This window comes from Heterodontus francisci, unplaced genomic scaffold (assembly GCF_036365525.1).
Source record: "Heterodontus francisci isolate sHetFra1 unplaced genomic scaffold, sHetFra1.hap1 HAP1_SCAFFOLD_1082, whole genome shotgun sequence".
In the NCBI taxonomy this organism is placed as follows: Eukaryota; Metazoa; Chordata; class Chondrichthyes; order Heterodontiformes; family Heterodontidae; genus Heterodontus; species Heterodontus francisci.
Window position 1 is genome coordinate 94,649 of NW_027142029.1, and position 17,653 is coordinate 112,301.

Consider the following 17,653-nt stretch of genomic DNA (forward strand, 5'->3'; position numbering starts at 1 on the left):
AACCCCTCGTTTAGATTCCAGTCTGTAACTCACTCCCGGGTATCTGTTATTCTGTACATAAACCCCCACCGAACCCCTCGATTATGTTCCAGTCTGTAACTCACTCCCGGGTATCTGTTATTCTATATATAAACCCCCACCGAACCCCTCGATTAGATTCCAGTCTGTAACTCTCTCCTGGGTATCTGTTATTCTATATATAAACCACCCTGAATCCCTCAATTGGATTCCAGTCTGTAACTCACTCCCGGGTATCTGTTATTCTATATATAAACCCCCCGAACCTCTCGTTAGATTCCAGTCTGTCACTCACTCCCGGGTATCTGTTATTCTATATATAAACCCCCCGAACCCCTCGATTAGATTCCAGTCTGTGACTCGCTCCTGGGTATCTGTTATTCCATATATAAACCACCCCGAACCCCTCGATTAGATTCCAGTCTGTAACTCACTCCCGGGTATCTGTTATTCTATATATAAACCCCCCGAACCTCTCGATTAGATTCCAGTCGGTAACTCACTCCCGGGTATCTGTTATTCTATATATAAACCCCCCCGAACCCCTCGATTAGATTCCAGTCTGTAACTCACTCCCGCGTATCTGTTATTCTATATATAAACCACCCGAACCCCTCGATTAGATTCCAGTCTGTAACTTACTCCCGGGTATCTGTTATTCTATATATAAACAACCCCGAACCCCTCGATTAGATTCCAGTCTGTGACTCGCTCCTGGGTATCTGTTATTCTGTATATCAACCACCCCGAACCCTTCGATTAGATTCCAGTCTGTAACTCACTCCCGGGTATCTGTTATTCTATATATCAACCACCCCGAACCCCTCGATTAGATTCCAGTCTGTAACTCACTCCCGGGTATCTGTTATTCCATATATAAACCCCCCCGAACCCCTCGATTAGATTCCAGTCTGTAACTCACTCCCGGTTATCTGTTATTCTATATTTCAACCACCCGAACCCCTCGATTAGATTCCAGTCTGTAACTCACTCCCGTGTATCTGTTATTCTATATATCTACCACCCCGAACCCCTCGTTTAGATTCCAGTCTGTAACTCACTCCCGGGTATCTGTTATTCTGTACATAAACCCCCACCGAACCCCTCGATTATGTTCCAGTCTGTAACTCACTCCCGGGTATCTGTTATTCTATATATAAACCCCCACCGAACCCCTCGATTAGATTCCAGTCTGTAACTCTCTCCTGGGTATCTGTTATTCTATATATAAACCACCCTGAATCCCTCAATTGGATTCCAGTCTGTAACTCACTCCCGGGTATCTGTTATTCTATATATAAACCCCCCGAACCTCTCGTTAGATTCCAGTCTGTCACTCACTCCCGGGTATCTGTTATTCTATATAACAACCCCCCCGAACCTCTCGATTAGATTCCAGTCTGTAACTCACTCCCGGGTATCTGTTATTCTATATAGCAACCCCCCCGAACCTCTCGATTAGATTCCAGTCTGTAACTCACTCCCGGGTATCTGTTATTCTATATATCAACCACCCCGAACCCCTCTATTAGATTCCAGTCTGTAACTCACTCCCAGGTATCTGTTATTCTATATATCAAACACCCCGAACCCCTCGATTAGATTCCAGTCTGCAACTCACTCCCGGGTATCTGTTATTCTATATATCAACCACCCCGAACCCCTCGATTAGATTCCAGTCTGTAACTCACTCCCGGGTATCTGTTATTCTATATATAAACCACCCTGAACCCCTTGATTCAATTCCAGTCTGCAATTCACTCCTGCGTATCTATTATTCTTTATCTAAACCCCCCGAACCCCTTTATTAGATTCCATTCTGTTACTTGCTCCTGGGTATCTGTTATTCCATATATAAACCACACGAACCCCTCGATTAGATTCCAGTCTGTAACTCACTCCCGGGATTCTGTTATTCTATATAGAAACACCCCCGAACCTCTCGATTCTGTTCCAGTCTGTGACTTGCTCCTGGGTATCTGTTGTTCTGTATTTTAACTACCCCGAACCCCTCGATCAGATTCCCATCTGCAACTCACTCCCGGGTATGTGTTATTCTATATATAAACCCCCACCGAACCCCTCAATTAGATTCCAGTCTGTAACTCACTCCCGGGAATCTGGTATTCTATATCCAAACCACCCCGAACCTCTCGATTAGATTCCAGTCTGTAACTCACTCCCAGTTATCTGTTATTCTATATATAAACCACACGAACCCCTCGATTAGATTCCAGTCTGTAACTCACTCCCGGGATTCTGTTATTCTATATATAAACCCCACCGAACATCTCGATTAGGTTCCAGTCTGTGACTCGCTCCTGGGTATCTCTTATGATATATTTATAAACCCACCGAACTCTTTGGTTCGATTCCAGTCTGTAACTCACTCCCGGCAATATGTTATTCTATATCTCAACCCCCCCGAACTGCTCGATTAGATTCCAGTCTGTAACTCACTCCCGGGTATCTGTTATTCTATATACAAATCACCCCGAACCCCTCGATTAGATTCCAGTCTGTAACTCACTCCCGGGTATCTGTTATTCTATATATAAACCACCCGAACCCCTCGATTAGATTCCAGTCTGTAACTCACTCCTGGGTATCTGTTATTCGACAGATAAACCTCCCGAACCCCTCGATTAGATTCCAGTCTGTAACTCACTCCTGGGTATCTGTTATTCTATATATAAACCCCCCCCCGAACCCTTCGATTAGATTCCAGTCTGTAACTCACTCCCGGGAATCTGTTGTTCTATATATAAACCACCCCGAACCCCTCGATTAGATTCCAGTCTGTAACTCACTCCCGGGAATCTGTTGTTCTATATATAAACCACCCCGAACCCCTCGATTAGATTCCAGTCTGTAACTCACTCCCGGCAATCTGTTCTTCTATATATCAACCACCCCAAACCCCTCGATTAGATTCCAGTCTGTTTCTTGCTCCTGGGTATCTGTTATTCTATATATAAACCACCCCGAACCCTTCGATTAGATTCCAGTCTGTAACTCACTCCCGGGAATCTGTTGTTCCATATATAAACCACCCCGAACCCCTCGATTAGATTCCAGTCTGTAACTCACTCCCGGGTATCTGTTATTCGAGATATAATCCTCCCCGAACCCCTCGATTAGATTCCAGTCTGTAACTCACTCCCGGGTATCTGTTATTCGAGATATAATCCTCCCCGAGCCCCTCGATTAGATTCCAGTCTGTAACTCACTCCCGGGTCTCTGTTATTCTATATATAAACTGCCCAAACCCCTCGATTTGTTTCCAGTCTGTAACTCACTCCCGGGTATCTGTTATTCTATATATAAACCACCCTGAACCCCTCGATTAGATTCCAGTCTGTAACTCACTGTCGGGTATCTGTTATTCTATATATAAACCACCCTGAGCCCCTCGATTCGATTCCAGTCTGCAACTCACTCCCGGGTAGCTGTTATTCTATATATAAACCCCCACCAAACCCCTCGATTAGATTCCAGTCTGTAACTCACTCCCGGGTATCTGTTATTCTATATATAAACCACCCGAACCCCTCGATTGGATTCCAGTCTGTAACTCACTCCCGGGTATCTGTTATTCTATATATAAACCACCCTGAACCCCTCGATTCGATTCCAGTCTGTAACTCACTCCCGGGTATCTGTTATTCTATATATAAACCACCCCGAACCCCTCGATTAGATTCCAGTCTGTAACTCACTCCCGGGTATCTGTTATTCTCTATATAAACCCCTCCGAACCCCTCGATTAGATTCCAGTCTGTAACTCACTCCCGGGTATCTGTTATTCTCTATATAAACCCCCCCGAACCCCTCGATTAGATTCCAGTCTGTAACTCACTCCCGGGTATCTGTTATTCTATATATAAACCCCCCCGAACCCCTCAATTAGATTCCAGTCTGTAACTCACTCCCGGGTATCTGTTCTATATATAAACCACCCTGAACCCCTCGATTAGATTCCAGTCGGTAACTCACTCCCGGGTATCTGTTATTCTATATATAAACCCCCCCGAACCCCTCGATTAGATTCCAGTCTGTAACTCACTCCCGGGTATCTGTTATTCTATATATAAACCCCCCCGAACCCCTCGATTAGATTCCAGTCTGTAACTCACTCCCGCGTATCTGTTATTCTATATATAAACCCCCCGAACCCCTCGATTAGATTCCAGTCTGTGACTCGCTCCTGGGTATCTGTTATTCCATATATAAACCACCCCGAACCCCTCGATTAGATTCCAGTCTGTAACTCACTCCCGGGTATCTGTTATTCTATATATAAACCCCCCGAACCTCTCGATTAGATTCCAGTCTGTAACTCACTCCCGGGTATCTGTTATTCTATATATAAACCCCCCCGAACCCCTCGATTAGATTCCAGTCTGTAACTCACTCCCGCGTATCTGTTATTCTATATATAAACCACCCGAACCCCTCGATTAGATTCCAGTCTGTAACTTACTCCCGGGTATCTGTTATTCTATGTATAAACAACCCCGAACCCCTCGATTAGATTCCAGTCTGTGACTCGCTCCTGGGTATCTGTTATTCCATATATAAACCACCCCGAACCCCTCGATTAGATTCCAGTCTGTAACTCACTCCCGGGTATCTGTTATTCCATATATAAACCCCCCCGAACCCCTCGATTAGATTCCAGTCTGTAACTCACTCCCGGTTATCTGTTATTCTATATTTCAACCACCCGAACCCCTCGATTAGATTCCAGTCTGTAACTCACTCCCGTGTATCTGTTATTCTATATATCTACCACCCCGAACCCCTCGTTTAGATTCCAGTCTGTAACTCACTCCCGGGTATCTGTTATTCTGTACATAAACCCCCACCGAACCCCTCGATTATGTTCCAGTCTGTAACTCACTCCCGGGTATCTGTTATTCTATATATAAACCCCCACCGAACCCCTCGATTAGATTCCAGTCTGTAACTCTCTCCTGGGTATCTGTTATTCTATATATAAACCACCCTGAACCCCTCAATTGGATTCCAGTCTGTAACTCACTCCCGGGTATCTGTTATTCTATATATAAACCCCCCGAACCTCTCGTTAGATTCCAGTCTGTCACTCACTCCCGGGTATCTGTTATTCTATATAACAACCCCCCCGAACCTCTCGATTAGATTCCAGTCTGTAACTCACTCCCGGGTATCTGTTATTCTATATAGCAACCCCCCCGAACCTCTCGATTAGATTCCAGTCTGTAACTCACTCCCGGGTATCTGTTATTCTATATATCAACCACCCCGAACCCCTCTATTAGATTCCAGTCTGTAACTCACTCCCAGGTATCTGTTATTCTATATATCAAACACCCCGAACCCCTCGATTAGATTCCAGTCTGCAACTCACTCCCGGGTATCTGTTATTCTATATATCAACCACCCCGAACCCCTCGATTAGATTCCAGTCTGTAACTCACTCCCGGGTATCTGTTATTCTATATATAAACCACCCTGAACCCCTTGATTCAATTCCAGTTTGCAATTCACTCCTGCGTATCTATTATTCTTTATCTAAACCCCCCGAACCCCTTTATTAGATTCCATTCTGTTACTTGCTCCTGGGTATCTGTTATTCCATATATAAACCACACGAACCCCTCGATTAGATTCCAGTCTGTAACTCACTCCCGGGATTCTGTTATTCTATATAGAAACACCCCCGAACCTCTCGATTCTGTTCCAGTCTGTGACTTGCTCCTGGGTATCTGTTGTTCTGTATTTTAACTACCCCGAACCCCTCGATCAGATTCCCATCTGCAACTCACTCCCGGGTATGTGTTATTCTATATATAAACCCCCACCGAACCCCTCAATTAGATTCCAGTCTGTAACTCACTCCCGGGAATCTGGTATTCTATATCCAAACCACCCCGAACCTCTCGATTAGATTCCAGTCTGTAACTCACTCCCAGTTATCTGTTATTCTATATATAAACCACACGAACCCCTCGATTAGATTCCAGTCTGTAACTCACTCCCGGGATTCTGTTATTCTATATATAAACCCCACCGAACATCTCGATTAGGTTCCAGTCTGTGACTCGCTCCTGGGTATCTCTTATGATATATTTATAAACCCACCGAACTCTTTGGTTCGATTCCAGTCTGTAACTCACTCCCGGCAATATGTTATTCTATATCTCAACCCCCCCGAACTGCTCGATTAGATTCCAGTCTGTAACTCACTCCCGGGTATCTGTTATTCTATATACAAATCACCCCGAACCCCTCGATTAGATTCCAGTCTGTAACTCACTCCCGGGTATCTGTTATTCTATATATAAACCACCCGAACCCCTCGATTAGATTCCAGTCTGTAACTCACTCCTGGGTATCTGTTATTCGACAGATAAACCTCCCGAACCCCTCGATTAGATTCCAGTCTGTAACTCACTCCTGGGTATCTGTTATTCTATATATAAACCCCCCCCGAACCCTTCGATTAGATTCCAGTCTGTAACTCACTCCCGGGAATCTGTTGTTCTATATATAAACCACCCCGAACCCCTCGATTAGATTCCAGTCTGTAACTCACTCCCGGGAATCTGTTGTTCTATATATAAACCACCGAACCCCTCGATTAGATTCCAGTCTGTAACTCGCTCCTGGGTATCTGTTATTCTATATATAAACCACCCCGAACCCCTCGATTAGATTCCAGTCTGTAACTCACTCCCGGGAATCTGTTGTTCTATATATAAACCACCGAACCTCTCGATTAGATTCCAGTCTGTGACTCGCTCCTGGGTATCTGTTATTCTATATATAAACCACCCCGAACCCCTCGATTAGATTCCAGTCTGTTTCTTGCTCCTGGGTATCTGTTATTCTATATATAAACCACCCCGAACCCTTCGATTAGATTCCAGTCTGTAACTCACTCCCGGGAATCTGTTGTTCCATATATAAACCACCCCGAACCCCTCGATTAGATTCCAGTCTGTAACTCACTCCCGGGTATCTGTTATTCGAGATATAATCCTCCCCGAACCCCTCGATTAGATTCCAGTCTGTAACTCACTCCCGGGTATCTGTTATTCGAGATATAATCCTCCCCGAGCCCCTCGATTATATTCCAGTCTGTAACTCACTCCCGGGTCTCTGTTATTCTATATATAAACTGCCCAAACCCCTCGATTTGTTTCCAGTCTGTAACTCACTCCCGGGTATCTGTTATTCTATATATAAACCACCCTGAACCCCTCGATTAGATTCCAGTCTGTAACTCACTGTCGGGTATCTGTTATTCTATATATAAACCACCCTGAGCCCCTCGATTCGATTCCAGTCTGCAACTCACTCCCGGGTAGCTGTTATTCTATATATAAACCCCCACCAAACCCCTCGATTAGATTCCAGTCTGTAACTCACTCCCGGGTATCTGTTATTCTATATATAAACCACCCGAACCCCTCGATTGGATTCCAGTCTGTAACTCACTCCCGGGTATCTGTTATTCTATATATAAACCACCCTGAACCCCTCGATTCGATTCCAGTCTGTAACTCACTCCCGGGTATCTGTTATTCTATATATAAACCACCCCGAACCCCTCGATTAGATTCCAGTCTGTAACTCACTCCCGGGTATCTGTTATTCTCTATATAAACCCCTCCGAACCCCTCGATTAGATTCCAGTCTGTAACTCACTCCCGGGTATCTGTTATTCTCTATATAAACCCCCCCGAACCCCTCGATTAGATTCCAGTCTGTAACTCACTCCCGGGTATCTGTTATTCTATATATAAACCCCCCCGAACCCCTCAATTAGATTCCAGTCTGTAACTCACTCCCGGGTATCTGTTCTATATATAAACCACCCTGAACCCCTCGATTAGATTCCAGTCGGTAACTCACTCCCGGGTATCTGTTATTCTATATATAAACACCCCCGAACCCCTCGATTAGATTCCAGTCTGTAACTCACTCCCGGGTATCTGTTCTATATATAAACCACCCTGAACCCCTCGATTAGATTCCAGTCTGTAACTCGCTCCCGGGTTTCTGTTATTCTATATATAAACCCCCCCCACCCCCGAACCCCTCTATTAGATTCCAGTCTGTAACTCACTCCTCGGTATTTGTTATTCTATATATAAACCACCCTGAACCCCTATATTAGATTCCAGTCTGTAACTCACTCCCGGGTATCTGTTATTCTATATATAAACCACCCTGAACCCCTCGCTGAGATTCCAGTCTGTAACTCACTCCCGGGTATCTGTTATTCTATATATAAAACACCTCCCGAACCCCTCAATTAGATTCCAGTCTGTCACTCACTCCCGGGAATCTGTTGTTCTATATATAAACCACCTGAACCCCTTGATTAGATTCCAGTCTGCAACTGACGCCCGAGTATCTGTTGCTCTATATAGAAACACCCCCAAACCTCATCGATTAGATTCCTGTCTGTAACTCACTCCCGGGAATCTGTTATTCTATATATCAACCACCCCGAACCCCTCTATTAGATTCCAGTCTGTAACTCACTCCCGGGTATCTGTTATTCTATATATCAACCACCCCGAACCCCTCTATTAGATTCCAGTCTGTAACTCACTCCCAGGTATCTGTTATTCTATATATCAAACACCCCGAACCCCTCGATTAGATTACAGTCTGTAACTCACTCCCGGGTATCTGTTATTCTATATATAAACCCCCCCGAACCTTCTCGATTAGATTCCAGTCTGTAACTCACTCCTGGGTATCGGTTATTCTCTCCAGAAACCCCCCGAACCCCTCGATTAGATTCCAGTCTGTAACACACTCCCGGGTATGTGTTGTTCCATATCGAAAGCCCCCCCGAACCTCTCGCTTAGATTCCAGTCTGTAACTCACTCCCGGGAATCTGTTATTCTATATATAAACCTCCCCGAACCCCTCGATTAGATTCCAGTCTGTAACACACTCCCGGGTATCTGTTATTCTGTATATAAACCACCCCGAACCCCTCGATCAGATTCCAGTCTGTAACTCAGTCTCAGGTATTTGTTATTCTGTATACAAACCACCCCGAACCCCTCGATTAGATTCCAGTCTGTAACACACTCCCGGGTATCTGTTATTCTGTATATAAACCACCCCGAACCCCTCGATCAGATTCCAGTCTGTAACTCAGTCTCAGGTATTTGTTATTCTGTATACAAACCACCCCGAACCCCTCGATTAGATTCCAGTCTGTAACTCAGTCTCAGGTATTTGTTATTCTGTATACAAACCACCCCGAACCCCTCGATTAGATTCCAGTCTGTAACTCACTCCCGGGTATCTGTTATTCTATATATAAACCACCCCGAACCCCTCGATTAGATTCCAGTCTGTAACTCACTCCCGGGTATCTGTTATTCTATATATAAACCACCTGAACCCCTCTATTCGATTCCAGTCTGTAACTCACTTCCGGCTATCTGTTATTCTATATATAAACCACCCCGAACCCCTCGATCAGATTCCAGTCTGTAACTCACTCCCAGGTATCTGTTCTTCTATATAAAAACCAACCCGAACCCCTCTATTCGATTCCAGTCTGTAACACACTCCTGGGTATCTGTTATTCTATATATAAACCACCTGAACCCCTCGATTAGATTCCAGTCTGTAACTCACTTCCGGCTATCTGTTATTCTCTATACAAACCACCCCGAACCCCTCGATCAGATTCCAGTCTGTAACTCACTCCCAGGTATCTGTTCTTCTATATATAAACCACCTGAACCCCTCGATTAGATTCCAGTCTGTAACTCACTTCCGGCTATCTGTTGTTCTCTCAATAAACCTCCCCGAACCTCTCGATTAGATTCCAGTCAGTAACTCACTCCCGGGTATTTCTTATTCTATATATAAACCCCCGAACCCCTCGATTGGATTCCTGTCTGTAACACACTCCCAGGAAATTGTGTTGCTCTATTTTTTATCCCCTCAATTAGGTTCCAGTCTGTAACTCACTCCCGGGTATTTCTTATTCTATATATAAACCCCCGAACCCCTCGATTAGATTCCAGTCTGTAACTCACTTCCGGGTATCTGTTATTCTATATATAAACCACCCCGACCCCCTCGATTAGATTCCAGTCTGGAACTCACTCCCGGGTATCTGTTCTTCTATATATAAACCTCCCCGAACTCCTCGATTAGATTCCAGTCTGTAACTCACTCCTGGGTATCTGTTATTCTACATATAAACCACCCCGAACCCCTCGATTGGAATCCAGTCTGTATCTCACTCCCGGGTATCTGTTATTCTATATATAAACCCCCGAACCCCTCGATTAGATTCCAGTCTGTAACTCACTCCTGGGTATCTGTTATTCTATATATAAACCACCCCGAACCCCTCGATTGGAATCCAGTCTGTATCTCACTCCCGGGTATCTGTTATTCTATATATAAACCCCCGAACCCCTCGATTAGATTCCAGTCTGTAACTCACTCCTGGGTATCTGTTATTCTATATATAAACCACCCCGACCCCCTCGATTAGATTCCAGTCTGTAACTCACTCCTGGGTATCTGTTATTCTATATATAAACCACCCCGACCCCCTCGATTAGATTCCAGTCTGTAACTCACACCCGGGTATCTGTTATTCTATATATAAACCCCCGAACCCCTCGATTAGATTCCAGTCTGTAACTCACTCCCGGGTATCTGTTATTCTATATATAAACCCCCCGAACCCCTCGATTAGATTCCAGTCTGTAACTCACTCCTGGGTATCTGTTATTCTATATATAAACCACCCGAACCCCTCGATTAGATTCCAGTCTGCAACTCACTCCCGGGTATCTGTTATTCTATATATAAACCACCCCGACCCCCTCGATTAGATTCCAGTCTGTAACTCACACCCGGGTATCTGTTATTCTATATATAAACCCCCGAACCCCTCGATTAGATTCCAGTCTGTAACTCACTCCCGGGTATCTGTTATTCTAGAAATAACACCACCCTAACTCCTCGATTGGATTCCAGTCTGTAACTCACTCCCAGGTATCCGTTATTCTCTAAATAAAACCACCCGAACCCCTCGATTAGATTTCGGTCTGTAACTCACTCCCGGGTATCTGTTATTCTATATATAAACCACCCCGAACCCCTCGATTTGATTCCAGTCTGTAACTCACTCCCGGGTATCTGTTATTCTATATATAAACCCCCCTGAACCCCTCGATTAGATTCCAGTCTGGAACATACTCCCGGGTATCTGTTGTTCCATATCTAAACATTCCCGAACCCCTCGATTAGATTTCAGTCTGTAACTCACTCCCAGGTATCTGTTATTCTATATATAAACCACCCGAACCCCTCGATTAGATTCCAGTCTGTAACTCACTCCCGGGTATCTGTTATTCTATATATAAACCACCCGAACCCCTCGATTAGATTCCAGTCTGTAACTCACTCCCAGGTATCTGTTATTCTATATATAAACCTCCCCGAACCTCTCGATTCGATTCCAGTCTGTAACTCACTCCCGGGTATCTATTATTCTCTAAATAAAACCACCTGAACCCCTCGAATAGATTCCAGTCTGTTACTCACTCCCGGGTATCTGTTATTCTATATATAAACCCCCCCGAACCCCTTGATTAGATTCCAGTCTGTTACTCTCTCCCGGGTATCTGTTATTCTATATATAAACCCCCCTGAACCCCTCGATTAGATTCCAGTCTGTAACTCACTCCCGGGTATCTGTTATTCTATATATAAACCCCCCCGAACCCCTTGATTAGATTCCAGTCTGTTACTCTCTCCCGGGTATCTGTTTTTCTCTATTTCAACCCCCCTGAACCCCTCGATTAGATTCCAGTCTGTTACTCACTCCCGGGTATCTGTTCTATATATAAACCCCCCCGAACTCCTCGATTAGATTCCACTCTGTTACTCTCTCCCGGGTATCTGTTATTCTATATATAAACCCCCCTGAACCCCTCGATTAGATTCCAGTCTGTTACTCTCTCCCGGGTATCTGTTTTTCTCTATTTCAACCCCCCTGAACCCCTCGATTAGATTCCAGTCTGTTACTCACTCCCGGGTATCTGTTATTCTATATATAAACCCCCCTGAACCCCTCGATTAGATTCCAGTCTGTTACTCTCTCCTGGGTATCTGTTATTCTATATATAAACCCCCCTGAACCCCTCGATTAGATTCCAGTCTGTTACTCTCTCCTGGGTATCTGTTATTCTATATATAAACCCCCCTGAACCCCTCGATTAGATTCCAGTCTGTTACTCATCCCGGGTATCTATTCTTCTTTCTAAAACCCTCTCGTCCCTCCCCCATTTCCCCCCCTCCCCCAGGACCCGTTGATGAGTTTACTAGCTTGGGGGATGGGTAGTCTCTGAGACCGTTCCCCCCCTCCCCCTCTCTCCCTATATTGTGGAATCACAATGCTGCCCTTCATGTCACAATTAGCTCCCCTCAATGACCCCTCGCGGGCCCTTCTGCCCGTCTAGCTGCCAGTTTACTATCGCATGCTGGAACCAAACAGGGCAGCAAGGAATTGCTTAAGGGTGAGCTGGAGTGGGGGGGGGCGGTGAATCAGCCCAGAGAGATGGCGGGGGGAGATGGTCGGGTGGGGGAGGCTCGGAAGAGAGGGAGGATGAGGGGACGCTAGTGGGATGGCAGGTGAGGTGGACAGATGGAGGGTGAGGGTTGGAGGGAGGGAGGTGGGAGGGATCCCTGGGCATGGCCTGTGAAGGCAGGGTAGGGAGGTGCTCGCGGGCTACTGCTTGCCTCCGTTTTTGTCTCTCTCTCTCACTCTCTCACTCTCACTCTCTCACTCTCACTCTCACTCTCACTCTCACTCTCTCACTCTCTCACTCTCTCACTCTCTCACTCTCTCACTCTCTCACTCTCTCACACTCTCACACTCTCACACTCCTCTCACTCTCACACTCCTCTCACTCTCACACTCCTCTCACTCTCACACTCCTCTCACTCTCACTCTCTCTGTCCCTCCCTCCTTCCCTCAGCTGCACGAGGTGGAGGAGGATGCCTCCCCAGAGAGGGCCGAGTTCGGCGAGGAGGAGATGGAGCGTTGGGAGAGCGAGGGCAGTGACTACGCCCCGGGCCGCAAGAAGAAGAAGAAGCTGAGGAAGGAGAAGGACAAGAGGCTGAGGGTCCGGCGGAAGGAGCAGCAGCAGGAGGAGGACGAGGACGAGGACGAGGAGGATGGCTCCAAGGTGAGGGCGCTGGCTGAAACACCCACCCCCCTCCCCGCCCTGCGCGGGAGTGATGGTTTGGCTGTTAGTGCGCTCCTCCCATGGCCGAATAGCCATTTCCCCTGCATCTTTGCTCTCTCGTGCTGCCTCACCCAGTTGAACAGCCCCGCCCTCCTGACTCACGCGCTCTCTTTCTCTCTCTCTCATCCTCTCCACACCCCCACCCCCCCACCCCACCCCTCCCCTGACGTCTCCCGCAGGAGCCCAAGACGTCTGCTCAGCTGTTAGAGGACTGGGGAATGAAGGACATTGATCATGTCTTCTCGGAAGAGGATTATCGCACCTTGACCAACTACAAGGCCTTCAGTCAGTTTGTCAGGTAGGGGGAGGGAGGGGAGGCGACTGAGAGTGGAGGGGGGAAGTGTGTGTGTGTGTGTGTGTGTGTGGAGGAGCGAGGAAGTTGAGGGGTTAGAGTGCGTCGTCTTGGCGTGGGTCAAGGGGGGGGTGGTGGTGTCAGAGGGCGAGAAGGGGGCATGGGGAGGGTGCAGGGTGAGGTCAGGGGTCAGAGGGTGAGAAGGGGCACAGGGTGCGAGGGCATCGGGTCAAGAGGGCAAGAAGGGGCGCGGGGAGGGCCTATGGGGTGAGGTCAGAGGGCGAGAAGGGTCGCAGGGGGTCAGAGGGCAAGAGGGGGCGTAGGGTCAGCGGGCGAGAAGGGGCCCAGTGTGCGAGGGCGTCGGGTCAAGAGGGCAAGAAGGGGCGCGGGGAGGGCCTAGGGGGTGAGGTTTGGGGGTCAGAGGGCGAGAAGGGTCGCAGGGGTCAGAGGGCAAGAAGGGGTGTCGGGTGCGAGGGCAGGGGTCAGAGGGCAAGAAGGGGTGTAGGGTGCGTGGGCAGGGGTCAGAGGGCGGGAAGGGGCCTAGGGTGCCAGGGCAGGGGTTCAGAGGGTGGGGAGGGGGGCGTCGGGTGCGAAGGCAAGGGTCAGAGGGCGACGAGGGGCGCGAGGTCGGGGGTCAGAGGGTGAGGTGAAGGGTCAGATGCGTTCTGACACCTCTTTTCTCCCCCACCCCGGTCCCCGGCAGGCCGTTAATCGCCCAGAAGAATCCGAAGATTGCGGTCTCCAAAATGATGATGGTCCTGGGCGCCAAGTGGCGGGAATTCAGCACCAACAACCCCTTCAAGGGCATCTCGGGGGCATCGGCGGCAGCGGCTGCGGCCGCGGTGGCCGCCGTGGTGGAGAGCATGGTGGCCTCGTCCGACGCCATCAACCCTGCCCCGCCCGGGGGTGGCGGGGACGGCTTCTGGGACTGCTGGGGCCAGCGATGCTCCCCCTCCGCAAGGCCAAGACCAAGGAGGGCAAAGGTGAGAGGTCGGAGGTGGGGTGGTGCTGGGGGGAGGGGAGAGAGACGATGGGGGCGGCAACCCCGTCACCCCTGGGCCTCTATTAACGCCGTTCTTCTCTTCATCCCTCGGCGTCTCCCCCCACCCTACCAGGGCCTAACGCTCGGCGAAAAACCAAGGGCCCTCGGGCGCCGCCGGGCGCCGAACTGAAGAAGAAGGGCAAGCCCCGGAAGGTGGCGCCGCTGAAGATCAAGCTGGGGGGCTTCGGGACCAAGCGGAAGCGCTCGTCGGTGAGTACGAGACCCTGTGCTCGGCGTGGAGGTCGGGGGAGGGGGGAGCGGCGGAGGGTGGGTGGTGGGGCAGAACACCAGCCTGACTGCCACTTGCCATCAACCCCCCCCTCGCCTTTGACCCCGCCCCACCCGCCCTGCCCCACTTCTGGCCAGTTTCGGGGTGGCGCGCCGCCCTTGCGGTCGAATAGCCCGGGGCGGGCGGCGTTTGTTGGTGGGGGTGGGGGTGCGGGGAGGGAGAGGAGTGGGGCCGCGGGGTATCTGAGGGGGCCCCGGACTCTCCTTTTCCCCCCCGCCCCACCCCGGCCCTGGAGCAGGGCCTGGGGCGAAAGGTGAAAGGTCACGGGCGGCCATCTTGAAAAGGGCAATCGTTGTTTATCCACTTTTTTTTTTGACTCCTTTCTCTCTCCCTCTCTCTCTCTCTCTCTCTCTCTCTCTCCCTCGGGGCCGGAGCAGAGCGAGGAGGACGATCTGGACATGGATTCGGATTTTGACGGGGCCTCGATCCACAGCTTCTCGGTGCCCTCCGATGGGTCGAATAGTCGGAGCAGCCGAGGACGCAGGAGGGCCAAGTGCCTGAAGCGGAAGAAGAGGGGTGGGTCGAGGGTCAAAGGGGCAAACTCCGGTGGGGGATGGGGGCGGGATCAGAGTGTCTTAAAGGGACAGGGTTAAATTAAACGTAACATTCTCTCTCTTCCCCCCCCCCCCCCCCCCCCCCCCCCTTTCCCCACCCCCACCCCCGCTCTCTCTCTCTCAGTAGGAGACGAGGAAGGCGACGGCTACGAGACGGACCATCAGGATTACTGCGAGGTCTGCCAGCAGGGAGGGGAGATCATCCTGTGTGACACCTGCCCCCGGGCCTACCACATGGTCTGCCTGGACCCCGAGATGGAGAAAGCCCCGGAGGGGAAATGGAGCTGCCCCCACTGCGTGAGTACTGATCTGTGAACCTGATCGAACTACGCCCCCACCAACCGAGCGGCTCGGGACGAGAAGTTTGTGTTGGCGCGCCGCCTCTGCAGTCGAATAGCTCGTCAACCAGCCTCTTTTTTTTTTTTTTCCCCCTTCCCCCCCCCCCCCACTTTCCCCAGGAGAAGGAAGGAGTGCAATGGGAGGCCAAGGACGACAACTCTGAATTGGAGGCCGAGGTGGACGTCGACCTTGAGGAGGGGACCCTGGGCGAGCCCGAGGAAGAGGACGACCACATGGAATTCTGCCGGGTCTGCAAGGATGGTGGGGAGCTGCTGTGCTGTGATGCCTGCCCGTCGTCCTACCACATCCACTGCCTCAACCCGCCGTTGCCCGAGATTCCCAACGGGGAGTGGTTGTGTCCCCGGTGCCTGGTAAGGAACGCCAGGACCTCGGTGAGGGGAATGCCTCGGCGGGGCTCGGACAGAGTTCGGTTTTTAAGGAGCGGCGAGAGGGAGAGAGAGAGAGAGACGGAGAGGTGCGGGGAGGGAATTCCAGAGCTCGGGGCCCCAGGGGTTGGAGGGGGACTGGAGGCGGTTACAGAGATAGGGAGGGTTGGAGGGGGACTGGAGGAGGTGACAGAGATAGGGAGGGTTGTAGGGGGCTGGAGGAGGTTACACAGATAGGGAGGGTTGGAGGGGGGCTGGAGGAGGTTGCAGAGATAAGGGAGGGTTGGAGGGGGACTGGAGGAGGTTACAGAGATAGGGAGGGTTGGAGGGGGGCTGGAGGAGGTTACAGAGGTAGGGAGGGTTGGAGGGGGGCTGGAGGAGGTTACAGAGGTAGGGAGGGTTGCAGGGACTGGAGGAGGTTACAGAGATAGGGAGGGTTGGAGGGGGGCTGGAGGAGGTTACAGAGGTAGGGAGGGTTGTAGGGGGCTGGAGGAGGTTACAGAGATAAGGGAAGGTTGGAGGGGGGCTGGAGGAAGTTACAGAGATAAGGGAGGGTTGGAGGGGGACTGGAGGAGGTGACAGAGATAGGGAGGGTTGTAGGGGGCTGGAGGAGGTTACACAGATAGGGAGGGTTGGAGGGGGGCTGGAGGAGGTTGCAGAGATAAGGGAGGGTTGGAGGGGGGCTGGAGGAGGTTACAGAGATAGGGAGGGTTGGAGGGGGGTTGGAGGAGGTTACAGAGATGAGGGAGGGTTGGAGGGGGGCTGGAGGAGGTTACAGAGATGAGGGAGGGTTGGAGGGAGGGTTGGAGGAGGTTACAGAGATGAGGGAGGGTTGGAGGGGGGGCTGGAGGAGGTTACAGAGATGAGGGAGGGTTGGAGGGGGGCTGGAGGAGGTTACAGAGATGAGGGAGGGTTGGAGGGGGGCTGGAGTAATATAGTTGGGGCCGAACTGGTGTTTGGTCGAACGTTGTTCTGCGCGGCCTTGGATTCGAAAGCCCTGGACCTGCACTTGTGCCGCACCCCGCCTCCCATCAGCCGCGGGATCTTGCTGTGCGCTGCGGCGGTGGACTCCGGAACATTCGCCCTCAGCCGAGACTCGTGACTCGCCTTTTTTTTTGTTTCTCTCCCTCCCCGTCCTTGTCGTCTCCCCGCAGTGCCCGCCCATGAAGGGGAAGGTTCAGCGGATTCTGCACTGGAAGTGGGGAGACCCCCCCTCCGCCCACGCCCGTGCCCCGCCCACCGGACGCGGAGCCCGACGCGCCCTCGCCCAAGCCGCTCGAAGGCCGTCCCGAGCGCCAGTTCTTCGCCAAGTGGGTCGGCATGTCGTATTGGCATTGTTCCTGGGTCACGGAGCTGCAGGTGAGTGAGGGACAAGAATGCCGGGGGGTTTACACTGTCAGGGTAATGTAGAGGGAGCTCTGTATTGTACCGTCCA

The 17,653-nt window shown here is 50.2% G+C and overlaps 1 pseudogene; it reads left to right on the forward strand.

Annotated features, from left to right (window-relative positions):
• Positions 1 to 17,642, forward strand: part of LOC137366317 (chromodomain-helicase-DNA-binding protein 4-like) — a 54,301-nt pseudogene extending 36,659 nt beyond the window's left edge.
• The last annotated feature ends 11 nt before the right edge of the window (positions 17,643 to 17,653 follow it).